Genomic DNA, 19,995 nt, shown 5'->3' on the forward strand with positions numbered 1-19,995 from the left:
AGCGGTTGTGAAAGTAGTTTTCAAACCTCTTTAGTTACTGTCTACTTCTATTTTGTAGTGTAATTTTCTTTGCTGTTTATTAGCTTTCATTTTTATATTAATCATTCAGTATAATGTGTCTTGAAATTTATGACTGTTTTCAGCATTTCTCAATATCATTTCAGAAACAAGAATGAGGGTAATTTGTAGATTTGTGTAGATTTGTGATCTGAGGGTAATTTGCCGAAATTAGTGAACCGTATAGTCTGTAGTATTCTTGAGAAATAATGCTTCAGGTCGGTGTATCTCTATATTTCATGGTTAGTTCAAAGGTGTACTGAATATATTCAAATTGTATATAAATATATAAAATTAGTTTTAATATATTTCCTGACGATATTGATCGAGAAAAATATAGTTACAATTACTTTAAAATTATAGTTACATTTCATGAAAGATTTAAATCGAATTGTGAAAACGGATGAATAATCACCATTTGTAATTAGAAGGTTCAGCTTTCAGTTTGTCTTTCTTCTCCTCGATTCATTGACAAATGGTGAAACGACAGGGTTGGCCGGTCAGAAATAATAAACAGTTTCCAGGATAATCAATCATTCCCTTCCGCAGGAACATATTCGCTCCCATTTACTCTAACTACTTGCACAATTTCAAGTTACTTCAACGACTCTCCTAGCGCAGCTGACTCAGCGGTCAACAAGTTAACAGTTATTACATTCTCTAAAAGTTAATTGATTATACTTATTAAAACTTTTCTACTTCCAATGAACTTTTCTAGTTCCATTGGAAAATATTTACTGAAAAAAAAATATTTCAGTGACAATTTTTAAGATACACTAGTGGTATTTTCAAGAGACTTAGTTTTCATAAAGAACTATACTGAAGTTAAATAAATAAAATATGTAACAATAGTACCAGAAAATTGTATACAAGCAAATACTTTATACGTATATAAAATGTGCATTTTGTTATATTTTAAGTGTTTTAGAACATAATGTTATTAAAGCGCTCAATATTTGTGAAGAGGAAAAGGATAATGTTATTAAAAATACCATGAAGTTCAACAAAATACAAATTAAAATGTACAGACTTCAAATTATTCAAAAAACCTTATTATTCTAGCATGTTTACTGGAAATGATAAGTTTTACATTCCTTTTGATGTATATTTCAAAGCATTTTAAATCTATTTAGGTTATTTTTGGCAAACTAGATTGTGGATACCGGTGTTCTTTGGGGATTCTGGTTCAATTAACCATACATCTCAGGAGTAATCGACCTGAGACTGTACAAGACTACAATTCATTTACATTCATACGTATCATCCTCTGAGTTACTGTCTGAAATATTGAATTGTTTTTCCATGAAGGTTTTTAAACCGTTAGTAAAATTGTCAACAAAATTTAGACAACATAATTTTACCTATTCGGTATCGTGTATGTTTGATGGAAGGCTACAAACAAATCTGAATGAAAGAAATTCGTGGGAACGTTTGATATGCTATACGGAAGAAAGTAACGAATTTTTGGTTACAGTTATAACAAGGTGTAACCACGGGTATTAAATAGCCCTTTGGAGACAAAATGTAGTCAATAAAAAATAAGAAAATGTAAGCAAAGTCGAAGCTGCAAGATCTTAATTATTAATGCTCAAGATCATCTGAGATCGGTTCTGTTAATAGATTTCATGATTCACAAAGAACAAAGATTATTGCACAAGCCATCTGTGGATAAACTCGGAAGCGTTAACCTAATTCATTGATCAACTGAAAAACAGCAATCAAGTTAGGTTAGGTTAGAGTTAAGGGCTAGCTTGAAAAGAAGATGAAGATTTTTTTGGTTTCATGGTCGGTATGAAAAATTGTTTAACTTTGGTTTATCTAGTGACAGTAGCAACAGTATTACCTCTAGCAGCAGGAATAGTAGTTATAACCATAGCAGTAGCAATAGAAGTAAGCAAGCAGCATCAGTAGCAATAGTAGTAGGATTAGCAGTAGTAAAAATTATTTAAGTTTACCTACTTACATCAATCATTTACATTACCTTCCATCTTTACTTTTTTGATAATTCTTGTAGTAATTTATTATTATTTGCTGTTATTGCACTTAAATTTTTTAAGATTAAATTGTTTATCTTGTTTAAATCGCACTTCAACCTGAAATAACGTTTGTTAATAATGGTGAAATAGAATAAAATTTTGAAACTAATTTTTTTTAAATTACTTTTTTTTTATTGATATGAATAATGTTGATTTTGTTTAGAGTATTATTTTGCAGTTTATATCATTCTTACGGCTAGGTTTATTATTTAATATAGAAAAATTGTTTTAAAATTAAATTATTTAAAAAATTAAACTTATTGGAATTGCTTTAAGGAGATCCATGATTACCTAGGGATGCCACCTATTCGTGAAGAAAAATATCAGTTAAACTCAAACAATATACTTAAAATTAACACGCATAAAAACCATCTGCTTATTAACCTATTGGATAACAGTTAGAATGAGACACAATTGAAAAGTTGCATCTATTGAACCTTGAGACTATTGTGCGGTGAATATTCTACTTTCCTTGTTTTATTAACAGTTTAATTACTGTGCTTACCATTTATTATTTCTGCTCTGTTTCATTACTTGATGATTTAGGAGTTCTCTGTTAAGGATTTAGTGTGGATTGTTAGTAATATTTTATTGACTGTACTTTTCACTGTATTATTCAGCGCTCAGTTGTTATTCTATTGCCTTGGAAGATATCACTGGATACTCTCTTTGACGTCATGTTGCGTTAATTGTCGTGACTGACTGACTAATTCATCACGCTCAGCAAAAAACTACTGAAGATAAATTTATGAAAATATTTATACATGTCCTTCGTACGGTGTAAGTACACACTACGAAATGAGGTTTGAAATTTCAAGTTTAATGGGTTAAAATGGAGTAACAATGAAATTTGCCTTTTTTTTCTCCGTAACAAATGAAGATATCTACTTGATTTTTGGTGATTGTAATTTTCATGTAAATGTCAAAAGACACCAATTTCTAGATTTTCTGAAATGCAACCTTAAAAGGAGGTGAATAAAAGTAAAAAAACCTGAACAATGCTGGCAAATTTTCCCGATTTCGGACTGTACTGAACGATATATTCAATAGGTTGGGGCTCCCAAATACTTTTCAGATAAATATCTAAATGCCATTTTAGGATATCTTTGAATTTCCATTTTTTAAGGGATGAAACGGTGTACTGCGCGGTGGCTCAACCAACATGGTTACTGTTACTGTATGGACGACGAGACTGGCTCCATCTTCCACCGGTTACTTGACAAAAAACATAAAATAAAAATAATTTTTAAAAAAATGAGAAAGGTTGTACGGTCAATTCCTAGTGGTGTTTGGCGGGTAACGATAAGAATCTGGCAAAATACATTTTTACCCGTACGAAGAAGGATAAAAAAAAATATATTTTTAATATGGAGGATGAGTATTTTGAAACCCACATTCTTAGATCACTCAAAATTAAGGACAGTGCTCACCAAACTTAAGAAATTACACTAATAGTTACATTAAAACATTACACTAATAGTTGTTATAGATTGAACAGGGTTTAATTTATTATAATTATTATTCTCACAGGCATGAGTTTAATTAACACAGGAGGATCCAGGGGCAGAGCGGGCCCTGAACGGCCAAACATTCCCTGACCGTGATGGAAAACGCAAGTAACCTTATAGCGCGGGTAAAACCCCACGGGTCTGCTAGTTTACTTAGTTGGGAAAATGATTATATATAAAATAGTAAAAAAAAATTGTTTTAAAACTAAATTCGTATTTCTAGAATTATATCTTTAAAATTGAAAAACCTGAATAATTTTTTTTTTGTAGAAAATTTAATATAATTAAGGAAACCTTTCTGTACAATTGAGCCTAATACCAATAGAAATAAAAAACATTTAATGGCATGTGTGAAATTTAATGATAGAAGGGCCGTTGAAAAGTGTAGTAAATAAACTCAATGACCATCAACAAACTATGAGAGAAAAATAAAGACCAACTATAAAAGTCACTGTTTTTATTAACCTAATGAGAGCCGATAAATAGACACTTTTACGGGATCTACAGTGTAAGATATAGTAGAAATGTTTATTTCTATAGAAATACTAAACTTTGAACGCGCTTTTATATTTAATAACTTTTTTCTGCCAACTTAAATAATGGATTATTATTACTTTTTTTTAAACAATACTAAAATGATTAAAATTACATTTTTAAATATATCTAATATGTAGCTTTTTAAATACATAGTAAACAGAACTACAATATGGTTAATATAATAAATTAAGCTTTAATATCTTCAAAACTGGTAAGTTTTGAAATGTAATGATTTTAGAGAGTCAACAGTCAAAATTATAACTTCGTACAAGTATTTTTTTGTTTTTTTTTTTTTTTACATTCAGTAAGCATATTGAAGTGAAGGAAGGACCAAAGTGAACAACACAAGGTTTTGATAACTAGTCTATCTCACTACGTGAGAATAAGACTCATCTCATCTTGTTAAACTACCAGTTTTTATATCTAATGTGAATCTATCTTCTTTTTATTTAGATTAATAATAAGAAAATAATACATTTACGGGTTATTTTTAAGTAGTTTAAAGCTAAAATAAAAAAAAACTTCATCTATTTAAACATTTAAATATACATATTTATTTTATATATATATATATATGTGTGTGTGTGTGTGTGTGTGTTAATTTAAATAAATAAAGATATATATTTATATATCATTTGCATTAACTGAATAAGAAATTATGTATATTAAAAATAGTTATTATATAAGAAAAGATTTGCAACTTGAAAAAATTAATATTAAAATAATTGCAGTTTATGTTACCAAAAAGAGAAAATAAACACGTAGTGTTGTGTTTAAAAAAATATCGCCATAACTGTAAAAAAAAACACTGTTTTCGATTAAATAATTTTCTTCTTTGTTCTTATCTCCACGTACCATGTTATATTTGGACAAACAAAAAGTATTTAGGTATGGCTTAAAATAATTACCGTTGTTGTTATTGGAATTTAATGCGTTCATAAAGTTGTCTCAAATCATAATTTTTACAAAAAGTGATCTCTCTTTAATTTTGATTATATTTTTCAGTTCAATTTTAATTATGAAATTAAATAGTGTATGTCAGAAAAATATTGACTATGGAATAAAGTGAGATGGTTTTAGATTTTTAGAGTGGTTTTAGACTGAGAGGTTTTAATTTTTTTTTACGTAACGTAAAGTTCGACATTAAGCTGCTAACGATCGGGAAAGATATAAAGGTTGTAATGTATTCAGAAAGATGGATAAACCATATGTTTTACAGGCTTAACATTATTTAAATGCATGGTTAACATTTAATCATTATTCACTAGGTACTGAGAAGTCACTGCAGGGATAATTATGTACTACAGTACGCTGTTAGTTCAATCGAATGTAATTAAATTTATTTATTTTACGTATTCATTAATATTTCAATTAGATGCAACTGTATTAGCTGTTTTAATTAAACCAATATTGATAAAATCTAACTAAACATGAAAAATAAAAAATCCCAAATTAGAGTTATCTTTATTAATTTTAATTGTCGTTATATTTTTTTAAGTACGTAGGTGACTTTTGACACCGAGATTTTAAAATTCGGTAATTGATTTTGAGACTAACAAAAATATATAAATAATTTTTTTTTTCATGTATTATTGCGAATGGTAATTAATAATTTTCTAAATGTAAATCAATATTTAAATCCCACTCATTAATTCAATTGTTTTCACCAAGTAGTTTTTTCTGTCAAACCAATAGTAATAAAAAATATTTGGTACTGTGTTGCATAAACAAATTAAAACTAATTTCGTAATTTATTTTGATTGATGTTACATTTTTGTGAGATGTTAAGATAATCACGTGATTAGATTTACTAATAATATATAATAATTAGGAACCTGAAATAATTTAACTGATAAGCGTGTTACACCTACTAGCCAAGTTTTATTTAATTTCATGATCAGTATATGAATTCTCGTTTGAAATAAATTATTAGGAAAATGTATTTCCTAATTTTTTTAATTAGATTAGAAAACTAATTTACTTGGTTGATTAAATAATTTAAAACAATTAAATAGAATGAATATTATAAAAGATAAATTTAAAATTTCTTTACACTAACGTACATAAATTCCCTTACCCTTTTAGCTTCCCTTCCAGATACTTTTCAGCAAAATATGCAGATTTTCTTTCCCCTTTAAATGTCTAAAAACTTCTTTATTTACTTCATTTTCCTGTTCTTAGTTCTATCTCCGATCTTGAAGAACGAGAAACTCCGTACCAAAAAATAAAACAAAGAGTCCGTTAAAAGAAAATGAATTAAACAACATGAAAGTTTTTCTTTAGTTAAACTGAGTATGACTTAAAAAGACAGCTTTGCTTATTTGAAATCAACTAATTAAAATTTGAACTCTCAGGTATTTTAATGGGTTTAAACGTTCCCCAAAACCGAAATAACAATACGAATTAGGTAAAATAATTTTACACTAACATATATCTTAGAGTAGAGAAAATAAGTTACTTACAGAAAATATTAAATACTTTCCGATACTAAGCTACCTAGCATAATCTTTTAATTGGAAGTGAAATCAATCACTTACAACTGGATGTTTATTATCATAGAAATTTTCATTAAATAAACTAATGATTCCCAAAGTTTAATTTAAAAATTACTAGAATATTAGTTAATTCCACGACTATGTCAATGAATAAAAGACTGAATAAAGGAGGATATTTCCTTTAATATTTTTCGATTTTTAAACATCCTAATTGTGCTGTTACGTCCTGGAGAACATCAGAATAATAAAAAGAAATTATTAAATAATTCAGGGTATTAATATACTGAAAATATAGAATAAGGTATTTAATTGAAAAATTAGTCCAGATATTTATTAGCGTAGTTTTACTATTATTTGCTAAATTTGAAAGATCATTACTGGCTTTTTCATATTACAATTAGCATAAATTATGTAGGTATTAATTGAAACGTAGGGTAGGGTTGAATTAATAGGTGTTAGACACTCTTTGAGCGGAAAATATCTATTTTAATTATTATTTACTCAAAATAAAAAAATTAAAAATATAAATTATATATCAGTTATGAATTTTAATAACATAGTGATTTTAATGTAAATTGTATTAGATGTTTTGCTGTTCTAAAATTATCTTATTTCGTTTTTTGAAAAAATAGATTACTTGATTTGGCTAATGGTTTAAAAAAAAATAAGAAAATCTATTTTAAAATATTGAATTTCTTTATTTTACTTATTATCGTCATTAAAACCTCCTGTTTAATTAAATTTAAATTTTTTTACACTTCACAAATTGGGGAAATGTCTCCGAAGAATTGCACTTGTCACAGTTTCTCTGTCTAATCTTAAACAAAAGCAGTTAAATTTTCAGTTTCTAGCTCCTTGACCCTGTCTATTTATTTATTTTTTATTTTTTTGTTTTTTTTACATCATTGGTTTATCCCCTCCCGGAACTGGATTCGCAATTAAGCATTTACTCAGTTCCATGGGGTGCCATCAACTCAAACTACCTCATAGGGAACTAAACCTCCCCCTAGGTACCCGGAACCCGTCTTTTAATTACACGACATAATGATGGGACCCCAAGAAATCCCCCCACCGAGACTCCGGTCTTGACGCCACGCCTCAAATGGGGAACCCCAAAGGAATCGCTCACCGGGACTACGGTCTTACATTACGCTCCCATGTTGAAGACACAAGGCAGTCCCCGTCCAATCAACGATAGTGGGACACCTAAGCGGCCCACCTCTCCTGCATGGAGCTGTCCTAACATTAGACCTCCACAAGCAAAGGCAAAGGGAGTCAAATTTGCTGCTGGCCCTGCAGCCTCGCCCCCAAAATGCCCCCCCCCCCCTGAATTCTCGACCCCCTGAATGCTCGCGAGTGTTGCGAACATTTATCCTCTGTTTGGCAGTCCCCTTTTGTCGGAGCTGCTGCAGGACCCTGTCCGGTGACCTATCTCCCAGCACCAATAGCATTATTCCTCGGCGGACCTCCTTGAAACCTGACAAGATACATATCCTACACGAAGTCGGCCAACCTTTAGTAGTTCCTTGGCCAGCAGTGGTGGGACTGCCACCGTCGCCATCTTAGTTTCCCCATACGACGGTTGCAGGGAGAGGATATCAATAGTGACCGAATCCCCAGCAATCTACCACATGTCTCGTAACAATTCCTCCTCCGAGGTAAGGGCGTCGTTCCTTTATCAGCAAATGGACCGCCGAACGCTCCTACCAGCAGTGGCAGTGGTACCTTCAATCTTGTCCAGTATTTGTTATCTCAACTTGACAGCAACGTTACCAGTATCCTGAACTCTTACGTGGAGGTCCTCACCCAGACCCCTACGTGCCGACAGAATGTTGGCCTCTCCCGGCGACACGGTATCCTTCACTGTCCGGAAAAGTTCCGCGTACAACCATCCCGCTCGCCTTCACCACACCGTCGCGGTTGGAGGCAGCATCGTCTTCCTCACCGGGATCCGACTCCCTGTAACTGCCAACGAAGTCATGTCTATGAGTACCCGGAGCGTAGAAGAATTCCTTCGAGCCATATACTTGGCTAGCATATGCAGGTGGAGTCCAACCCTCCGTTGAGGGCCACAAATTAATCGTTGTGGTTCACGGCCAGAACTACTGCAGCTGACTGCACCACACGGGTAACTGACCGTTTCTCACCCTCAGAAGAGTCCACTGTCACCACAAAGTTCATTCCACCTACGTTAATCGCCCTGCCGGTCAGGTTCCATGGCACGGGTGCCACCGACCACCACTTGGCCTACCCGCAGTGAACCCAATCTTAGCGTAGGCTCCTCCAACAATCACGATTTGATCCAACAATCTTCACACCGTGCAAAATCGACCACCCATGTCAATCCATCAATTGAGACCGGTCCACTAGAATCTCGACCAAGCCTCTCAACCACGGAAGAGTGCACAGTTGCCACCGTAGGCTTCTTTGGTTCCTCCGCACTTGGGAGGCAGTAGAGCCGCAGTTGCCTTTTTGATGTTTTCCTCACCGGTAGACCTTCTAGCTTCTCGACAGTAGAAACAACCGGAAAAAGAGGAAAATCAATCTCACGCTCATTCAGTACATCACCATCATCACCAAGTTCCATGTATTGAGGCGCAACTCGTTGCTGGCGACGCCCATCGCAACCCCGTGGGGAAGACACCCGCCTAGTGGATCCGGTCGCCACACCAACTCCTTCGTTCCGTGCCCTGTTGGACTTTAACGGGAGTCGTCTATCGCCCTCTGACTTTTTACATCTCATAGTAATAAGCCTGGTCTCCTTGGAACGTCACCCATGCGCGAATCCCGCCTCTAGTTCTACTTGGTTCATAACAAGTAGAACTATTCGCGGGTTTCGCGCTTCCGGGAGTTCGGTTAGCTAGTTTAGTGGGAGACGATGTAGGACATTCAAGATATCTGGACGAGGCCTACAGCGAAGGCAATAAACTGAGTTATTTAATCACCGATGGCTGGCGACGCCCAGACACATCCACTTGCACCGTTTTCCTTCTAGCAGCTTCTAGGTGCCCAGACACCGATGAACTTCACGGTCAGTGCTAGGCACACTGTCAGTATCATTTTCTCCTACGGTGAGGGGGGGTGTACCGTCAGACCGTTCGGGATTCTTCAAAGTTCAAAACAACAAAATAACAAATAACGAAAAACTATATAAAATAATTTAACCTCAAATTAATCAAGATAGTTCGACTTTATGACTTATATACCTCGAATGTAAACTACATATTTTTTTCTGTTTGGTTTTAATCAAGACGACATCCTTACCCGATTATCCTGAAATGTATGTGACAATCTACTAGAACACATTTATGAACAGATTTAACAATGTTGCAGAAGATAGGATACTCCATTAAATTGGAATATCATAAATACTTACTCTTTTATCTATTTACTAAAATATTTATTTATCTTAAACACATAGTTCAATTACAAACTTTCAACTACTGCCTAACACTCTTAGGCAGCATTGGATAAATGGCAGAAATGATAAATTCATTAATTTTATCCCCATGATTGTTTAAAGCATGGTAAATATATATTTTTTTTTTAAATTCAGCAGTAAAAATGAGGAAGTAAACTATAAAATTCAAAGTACATAACTAAAGAAAAAGTAGGAATGGTTAAACTTTATTGGCAAATAAACAGTCTTGCTGTTATAAATTTTAACCGAGTAAAAAAAATTGAACCGTTATAGTTATGCACACTAGGATTTCGTATTCCTTATTTACAACTAATAACAGTCTGTTATAATGCATAATTCCTAGTCAGTATGATTTAATAATCTAAAAAAACACCAACAAATAACAAACTACTAATCTCTATTGGAATGTCATTTCTATATGATATATTTCTATATGATTTCTATCAGCTATTCCGTTTTGGTATTTCTTCCAAAATCAAAGTACCATATTTTTACTATACACTTACAAAATTTCTAAACTCTTAGTCTGGAATAATAGAAACTGTGATGAATTCTGTTACAAATAGTTAATTTATAAATATATTCAGCAAACGGAAAAATAAAATATTTTAAAACATGCTGGGCTTAATTTTTGTTATGAAATGTGAATATTTAAAAAAGTATACATACATTTGATCTCATTTTAAGCTTACTTTATGCAAATTCACAGTTCTAGAATCAGTATTTGTACTAGAAAGTGCTTCGTACTCGTATACAGTTCGGAGAGCACGTTGTTGGAATAATCGCACCCTTCAGAGCGGCTACCCTCATTCCAAGGCTTATTTAGATCCCCTCAGACAGGGGTTGTTAGAGAGAACCTGGAATCAATATCGGCCGTTCAAAGTGGTTCATCTTACATACAGAACATGAATGCAATCGGCTCAGAAAGTTTACTTCGTAAAAAAACTACTGTAAGGAGGAACTTTTAACGCATTGTATTAATGGTGAGCTCTCCTGCCCTATGGGAGTCGTACTATTCAATTTACTGGAAATGGAATGTACACTCCGTATTGTAAAATAATGTGAAAATTTTATCAAACACGTGCAATCATTCTTCAATTGCCGTAAAACTACCTAAAGTTACCAAAAATGTTACATTACCGTAGCTAGAGATACCAATTCTTAACTTTGATTACATATATTTTTTTAAATTAATTTTTTTTTACCTTCTGAAGAAAATCGGTGTTAAGTATCAGCTAAATCAACTACGATATTTAATAAAAATGCATTTCTTTTACTGAAAACTATATAAAATAAATTCAATTTTGTTAAAAAACTTTTGTAATAAGCACTAATAAATTTTCTGATTATGAACTCAAAAATTTGGAACTCCGTGTTACGGTATTAAAAATGATAAAGTAGTTACTAGAAGTATGAACTCAAATGTTCATAACGTTATTAAGAATAATTTTTTTTTCATAGTAACATTATTAAAATCAATAAAAAATTCTACATAAATTTATCTGAGTTTTTAACATACTCGTATACATTAAACTCTCATAACGGTTCGAATATACGTATTATGTAACTAAAAACAAATCCTGAGGCAGTTTAAAAGTTTGCAAAAGATAATCTTGAATTTTGAACCATACTTCACTTTTTCATGGAATATTTTTTAAATATAATTTCTGACGAAATTTATTTCCTGGGAAAGATGTAATAAATTTTTATTTGATTCCTTAATAAATTATAATTTTAGTAATTGATCTTACACAGATTAGTAAAATAAGTATTTTTTTACCTCAAAAGATGTTCGACTTTCAATAAAACAAAATATCTGAATCTCAAAAATTTTCATCAATGGTAAAAATTGAATCATAATGCAATAGAAGTAGTGAATCGTATAATAGAACTAAACTTTTTTCAAAGCAATAAAATCATATTCTCTTTTCCCTAAATTGGTATTGATTTCCTAGTATTCCCACTGTTGCTACGCTATAAACGTGAATGCTGTTACAAAAATAGAAAATCTAAGAACGGACCACAGTTCTGACCTCTTTTAAAAATATTACTAAACAAAATTACACATCTCCTCAGAAATAAAACTATTTAGATGTTGTTTTACTGTAACCTCCTCTTAATTTAATTTCTTGGAATTGAACTCGCGCTATGAAATGTTTTGGTTCCATTTAGAAATTCTAGTTAGCTTTTTTACATTAACTGTATAACTTTTAATAATAATAATTATCTAATTAACTGCCTGTTGTTGGCAGTATTTTATACCCTAAATTCATCAGCCTAGGCTTTGTTTTTTTTTTGTTTTTTTAGAACCTTATTTCTAGTTGTTACTGGAGTACAGAAGAAAAAACTGATAAAATTAAAAGAAATAGAGTTACACAGATATCTATTTTAATACTTTTTTCAGATCATAGTCTTGAGGTTTGGGAAATTCTTTCTGTATAAGTGCTAAAATTTAAAATAATCCTTACATAAGTATATCCTTTAAATTGCATAACCGTGCAGTTTATTTCTTTATTAAATTATAAGAATATTATTTATAATTATCATTATTAAATACTTGATTGATACCATCAAAATTATGAAAAGTAAAAAACAATTTTAAATAAACTAATGTACACATAATGTAATGTGTATAATTATTACACATAATCTGGTGGTGTAAATCTAATTTGCTTAATACTGCAATTGCAATTAGATTATATGTTTCACAATGGAACAAACGTTTAACTTCCTCAATAATATTCTTTCACGTAAAATTAACGTAATTACAGAAATAACTTCTTTCAAACCTGTATATATTCTGTTATCTTAAATTCTGTTCTCGCTAACTTCGACGGTAATATAATATTGTAAACTTACGACTGATAAGATTAGTTTTATACTCAATAAGTATCTTAACTAGGATTAACATGCCATCTTCTAAAAAACTATTAACAAATTTTGTGTTTACACAATTTTACTATTTGCTATTCTTAATAATATTTTACAACTCGTTTTCATGTAACCAAAACTTCTGTCTTAGAAACACTACATTCTGATACTTATAAAACAAACGAAATCTGAACAGGACAAGAAGTTAGGCATATATCAGTTAGTTATGCATGAAAATTACGCCTTTATCGCATTATTAAAGGAAAGGGAGTTAAGGAAAAACAAATTTGGAAGAATACAAGGGATAGGGAAAGAGAATAGACCGTGTGGGGGCGAACAAACAAATTCATCAACAGGGGGTTTCACCCTCGCTATCTTAAGTCGTTTGGAGGGTGAGCTTCTCCTATACGCAGTATGCGTCCTACCAAGATTTCAGCGAGGCAGTACATTCAAATTGCTGGAAATAAAACTTGAAGTGAAATAAGAAACTGTGCACGCTTATTTCCAGCTGTGGCCGAAAGCTATTTTTTGAAAGTGCTTCATTTTGTAGCGATTGTGTTAGTATCTTTTCTTTGAATATTATTGTTTCAAAAATTGAATTTTATTAACAAATAAATGAAAATATCATAACTTTAGCTACACGAGCATAATATTTAAAAAAAGTTTTAAGACTACCGTTAAAAAATAATGAAATGGCAGTTCTATTTCATTACTACAAAAAGAATATCGAAAAAATTTGTCATAGACAAGCAGCTAGCAATTAAACTTAGCGTTTTCAGCTTATGATTCTCTAATAAAAATGATTAAATAAAGATTCTCTTACAAATACAACAGGAGTGTTGTGGCACATAATTACCTTCCACGTAAACTGATTAAGAGAAGATACATAAATGTGAGCTTTAAATTACGTTTTTTTAATTAAACTTTAAAGTAGTCTTAATCTTTAGAAAAGACATGTTAGCAGCTTATTTCTAGAAAAAATTCCAAGTAGTCAATAATATAATAAAATTATATGATAAAAAAAAATGAGTTACAACTTAATGTAATTATGTAAAAATTAGGAATTTTCTCTCTTAGATAATTTTTTTCCCTTATTTTTCTGGTTAAAATAAATTAAAAATATATCCTGTTGGAATACTAATGAAGATAGCGAACCCAGTAGTAATATAAAATAAATAAATGTTACATTATAAAATTTAATTTTGAGAATCATTTATAAATTATTATTAATTTACAAATTGGTGCAAATTTTTCTCTGAAGCGTTTTACAACCATCAAAACCAAAAAAAAAAAACAGTTGCTAATTAGTACATTAAAACTACTAACAACAAATTAGTAAAATTACATCCATTTATGTATTAGCGAGGAGTGAATTTTAGCTGCCTAAATTAATATTACATCCCTTTCATTGTTGATGTGAAACTACTCTAAGCCATTTAGCACTATAAAACGAAGAATTATTCATAATATGTGTGTAATCTTTACTTGTTTATAAAACTTTAATTGTCAACGCCCAGAACTGCTTTCATCCCATAAGAGATCGAGAACTGCCATTTATGCCCAAAACGACAACATAGTTATGATACATTGTTTTTTGTAAAATTATTAAGGTGAATTAATTTGTTTGGGTTACGAATTTTAAATATCTTTTTACATAGATTAAATTTTTTTAAGATTATTTGAAATCTCAAGACCTTTCAAAAAAAAAGATGGATAATGAATAATTAAAACGAATTATCGTTATTAATTATCATTAAATATATAATGAAATTAAACAATATTTTATAATTTTTAACTTTTATTTCATATTTATCAGCCTAGACATTACATAGGATTACGAGAAAAGCTTCACGCAGAAATTAACTGGATTAATAATAACAATAATTTCTAAGCCAAAATTACAACAAAAAAAAAATCAAGAATTAATAGTCTTTACTAAAGGCTAAATATCGTAGTCTTCCAAACAATGAGGAAATGAGGGAACGAAAGAAGAAAAGAAATTTATTTCTTTCATACTACCGAAAAAAAATATATATATGGGGATTTAAATATGCATATGATCGTCATATGTGATGTAGACATATATCATAAATATGATTCTTAACTTTTAGTAGTGATATATATATATATATATATATATATATATATATATATATATAATTAGAGTTTAAAGAAAATGGTTAACTAAATATGTTATATGTATTTCCAGATAATTTTATATAAAAATTATCAAATTAAAACATACTAAATTGCCTAATCCATTCCCTTCAATTAGGTCAATCACAATCAGGTACGAAATAATATCTATACAACGTTTTCGTCATTATTCATAAAGCTAATTAATGAGTTAGACAACAAAACACATAATTACCGACACCTGTGTATTGAAAATTCACCAAATACGGTGTACAGTGATTTTGTTTTCAAAGGTTCTTGATAATTTAATTTTAAAAAATAAATTTAATAACCCTGGCCAAAAAGATACGTTCATTACTAAAATAGTAAAATTAAAAATCAAATGCAAGTATGATAAAAAAAGCCGCATGTTCCCAAATTGGACCTATTACAATACTTTCCCTTCTAGATCTACAGCGCTATCTAAACGGGAATGTTATGATCTAAACCCATATTGCTGAATTAATTCCTTAAAATATATCTGATGATAACATACTATTGGTTTCTTCTTAAATAAATGTTATACCTCTCGCAGATTTGTTATGAAAGCCTTATATTTACATCTCTATAGATTCAAAGTTCTCTACATTACTGGTATTTGCCGAACCTAAAGTTGAATTCCGTATGTTCTAGATTTCATGATCACTTTGTGGAATGGTAGCTTGTTAGATACGGACAATTCTGATCTGCCAATTAACCAGTAAAGCTTCTCAAATTTGATATCTACCTGCTTCATTTTTTCTTTAATATCAACCTTCCATACTAGATGATCTAGGTGAATACCTTAATACCCTCGTCTCAGTTTGTGGGATTTAAACCACAAACAGAAATGGGTTTCTGGACAGCAACTCTTTCTCATCAAGTAAATCATATGAGTCGACTTCGCTTGATTCACCGTATTTTCCCTTTCCTCAAACTCTACTCTAGAAGTTCTAACCCGATTACAATTTAGCTATGGCTTGTGTTGGATCATCATCGTTGTTATCGATGAAGTAGTGGCATCGTCCGCAACAGAAATGTTCACAGTGAAGATGGTGTAGAGGATAGGCCCCAACACTGAGCTCTGGGAAAACACGGGGTAATATCAAAGAAATCAAAGAACAACTCCTTATTTTTAATTGATAAAAGCGAACGTCCCACTAACTACGCAACATTAGATTTAATGTTTGAGCTAGACCACTTACAAAATCAGATCAGATAGATCTTATCAAACACTTGCTGAACATTTAGGAAGGCAGCAGAAAAAAATATTTTTCTCCTCCAAGCATTTGGTCACAAAACGAATGATTCTGTGTATCTCTTTTAAACCAGAGCTTGGTAAAAGCACATATTAGATCAGCTTCCCTACGAGTGATGAAACTCTCAGCATGACTAGCATTTTGGAACATTTTTTCTTCATCTCTGTATACTGTTTCCCACGTAAGTCGTTGGTAAAAATACTCCTAACACTACAACCTGGGTAAATGGTTCAACTGATTTACCATATAAAAACAATTGAGGGTGAACATGTTCCCTTAACCGGTAAAAGGAAATACGTTTCGTTTCCTCAGGGGAAAAAGTGAATCCAGTAGTTTTACACCACGTTTCTGAACAGGTTATCGTGTTTTGGAGCATACTCTTGGAAGTAACTTAAGTTCTAGTTGCAATGTAAATTGAAAAATCATTTACAAAAAATGAACACATAACGTGTGGTTGGATACAATTTTTTATACGATTTATGGCTACGGCAAATAAGGTAACTCTTATACCACATCAATGCAGTGCATTTAGAGTAGTACGTAAATAGGTATACTGCCCCAAAATTCAATATGGGGGACATTCCGCCATCTTGGATTCCAATATGGCAACGTACGACATCTTGGAATTTCCCTTTTTCCCTGTGGGCATTTCCCTTACCCTTAGCGGGATATCTGAAATTCCGCAGGGATACAAACTTGAGTAATATATTTGCTTGGAATATTATTTATAATAATTAATTAAAAGCTTGGTACCGCTGAGGAACAGCTATTGTGCAGCGGTCGGTTTGAATTAAATAAATAAATAATATTTGGAGTGAAAAAAACTTGGTCGGCTAGGACTCAAACGGGTCATGACAAGACGCGACTGACTGACGCTTTAAACCAATCGTCTACAGTGATTCCCTGATGGATTGAGTGAAAAATGTAGCAGAAAAGTAGTGAATTGTGAATTTTAAAGTCACATCAGTCTGTACACAGACACACGCACGCACGCACAAACACCTACACAAACCCATACCTACCCACACACCACACAAACACCCCCTCCCAACCACACTCACCCACAACAACCCCCACCCACACCCACTTAGCATGTACTGCATCACTAGTTCTCATGGTGACCAATAGGAGCACTACCGTCGCAACCGCCATATTGGATTTTTTCTTTTATTCCCGTGGGAATTTCCCTTTTCCTTTTTTTGTATCGAGTGAAAAAGGAAATATATTATATATGTATGTATGAATAAAAATTTAGACGTACGTCGAGGTTGATCCTGGTCGTCGTGGACGTTACATCGTGAGACATCAGCCGCTACTCCAGCACCCGAACGTGGCTCGTTCACAAGGAGGCGGCGGCGGCGGCGGCGACTGCAGCTAAGTGTGTGTTCGCGTGCGTGCGCTGACGTTGCGGCGCCGAGTTGTTGACAGTACGAGGTGTGGCGCGCGACTGATGAACAGCGGACGTACATGGCCTATGGTTGAGTGTCCTATTTTGAACGTCCGTTACAGTGGTAGGCGCGGAAGCGCCACATCCTTCCAACCAATCCCAGCGCCGGATTCAGAGCGGTTGCGCAATAATCCGATGGGATTTCGCAATAGCCCATCAAAATAACAACATTCTGAATAGTATGTTTTCTAAATTAAAATCGCTAATAGAAAAAATCTAGAAGCCTACTTAGTATAAACAACAAAAGAAGAAGCGAAACTAACAAGTAACAAAAACACGATACCGCCAAGAATCTACGTTCAAATAAAATTGCATAAAAATTATTATATTATTAAACCTATAGTAAATTGCATACAAAGCCGACGTAAAAGCTATCAAATTTTTTTTTGAAGACATTTCAATAAATGATCGGAAAAAATAAACAACAAAGACTCAAGTGAATTCCACATATTTATTAATAAGAAAATAATACCCACACTACACAAATTAATTTGGTGTTGGATGTAATTTCATTATATACCATCATTCTGAAGAATTCAATAATTAAAGCGATAAAAAGCAAATGGAGTGAAATTGCAAAAAATTAACTAAAATTAAAAAAACAGAATTTTTAGAATCTATATATATTTGAATAGCTAATATGTATTTTAAATTTAAAAATAAATGATATGGGCAATGTCGTGGTTTAGGGATGGGGTCACAAATCTCAGCCTACTGAGCAAACGTAGCTATGAAATATGTAGAAATTATAGTATTAGAGAAATTAAATGAAAACGAAATCTATGAATTATTTATTCCAAGATGATTAAATTCCAAGATGATATCGCCTGAATCAACTATGCCATAATTTTATAAAATTTTTCCAAAATGATATCGCCTAGCAACGTGGGCAAGCAATCTTTTAATTTCCAATAATGGTAACAACATTTGCCTTGACAGTATAACTCACAGTGGACTGAAAACAGACCTAAATCTGTACGGTCTAAAAGAAAGAGAACCAAATCTAATGGTGAAAAAAAACAAAAATACCAGATGACGTTAAATAAAATGGACTAATAAAACAGTAGACATTGAACTTTTTATGGACCTCAGCGTAAGTGGACCTTACCGTGTGCACCAAACGTGCGCTATATAAGAAAGCTACCTTGTAATGGGCCCCATGATTCGACTTCCGAAAAATGTCGACGTATTTCCGCGTTTCACACCTTCCAGACCCCAAAACCACCGTCAGTTCAAAAGATTATATATATATATATTATATATAAATGTGTGTGTGTGTGTGTGTGTGTGTGTGTTGTGTGTGTATATATATATATATATTTCACTTTCTTGTGGACACGATAACTGCCGTAATTTTGCACCAATCACTTTTAGATTGATTCATAAATATAACGACCCAAAATCTTCGTCGCCTTCGTTAATGGCCAAAATCGGACCATGGGTTGGAAAGGGGGGGGGGGGGCTTTTTCGATAAAACAAAATATCGCTATAACTCTCTTATTAAGTAAAATATCGAATTCGTTTAAAGTTCCTACTATTATATGGATAAGGGCCTACAACGTATCTACGTAAAGTTTTTTGATATCACCAACCAATGGCCCAGGAGGTAGGAAAAATCGGATTTCAAAGAAAAAAAATCATATCTTCTATTGTAGGTTCAGTATCGTATAGGTTTATGTTAGTCCTGTAAACATTACCTAAAACGTTTGTTTCAAACAATTTCTGATATGACCAACCCTTAGAGCAAGTGATGACCAAAGTTTTGCTGGAATTGCAAGAAGATGGGGCTTGTCGTATGATAAACATGAGAAACTTTTTTCACATGAAACCATTGTCGTATTGAGTAAATTTGAAGATTTTCTTAACTGTAAGGTGGAAATCTTTTTCCCCTACTTAGAACCGGTGAAATGTATCTCTGCCTTCCGGCGTGTCACAAGGAATTTTTTTCTTTTTGGAGTGTAAACCTTTAGAAACTGCTTTGCTTTTTCGAGCATTTTATCCGCCACCATATCTTCGAAGCGAATTGGAGATGGTAGTGGAGAATTGGAAGTCTGGGAGACCGGAAATAATGTGCCAGGCGACAATTTTTTAATAGATCCCTTCATAGGAGTCTTGGCATTTTGAGGTAGTTGCTGCAGTGGAAGTTTCATAGTGGTGCAACTACTGAAGTTGTTGGTTAATAACTACCGGTCTTTCCTTCGAAAATATCC

This window comes from Lycorma delicatula, chromosome 1, assembly GCF_047948215.1.
Source record: "Lycorma delicatula isolate Av1 chromosome 1, ASM4794821v1, whole genome shotgun sequence".
NCBI lineage: Eukaryota > Metazoa > Arthropoda > Insecta > Hemiptera > Fulgoridae > Lycorma > Lycorma delicatula.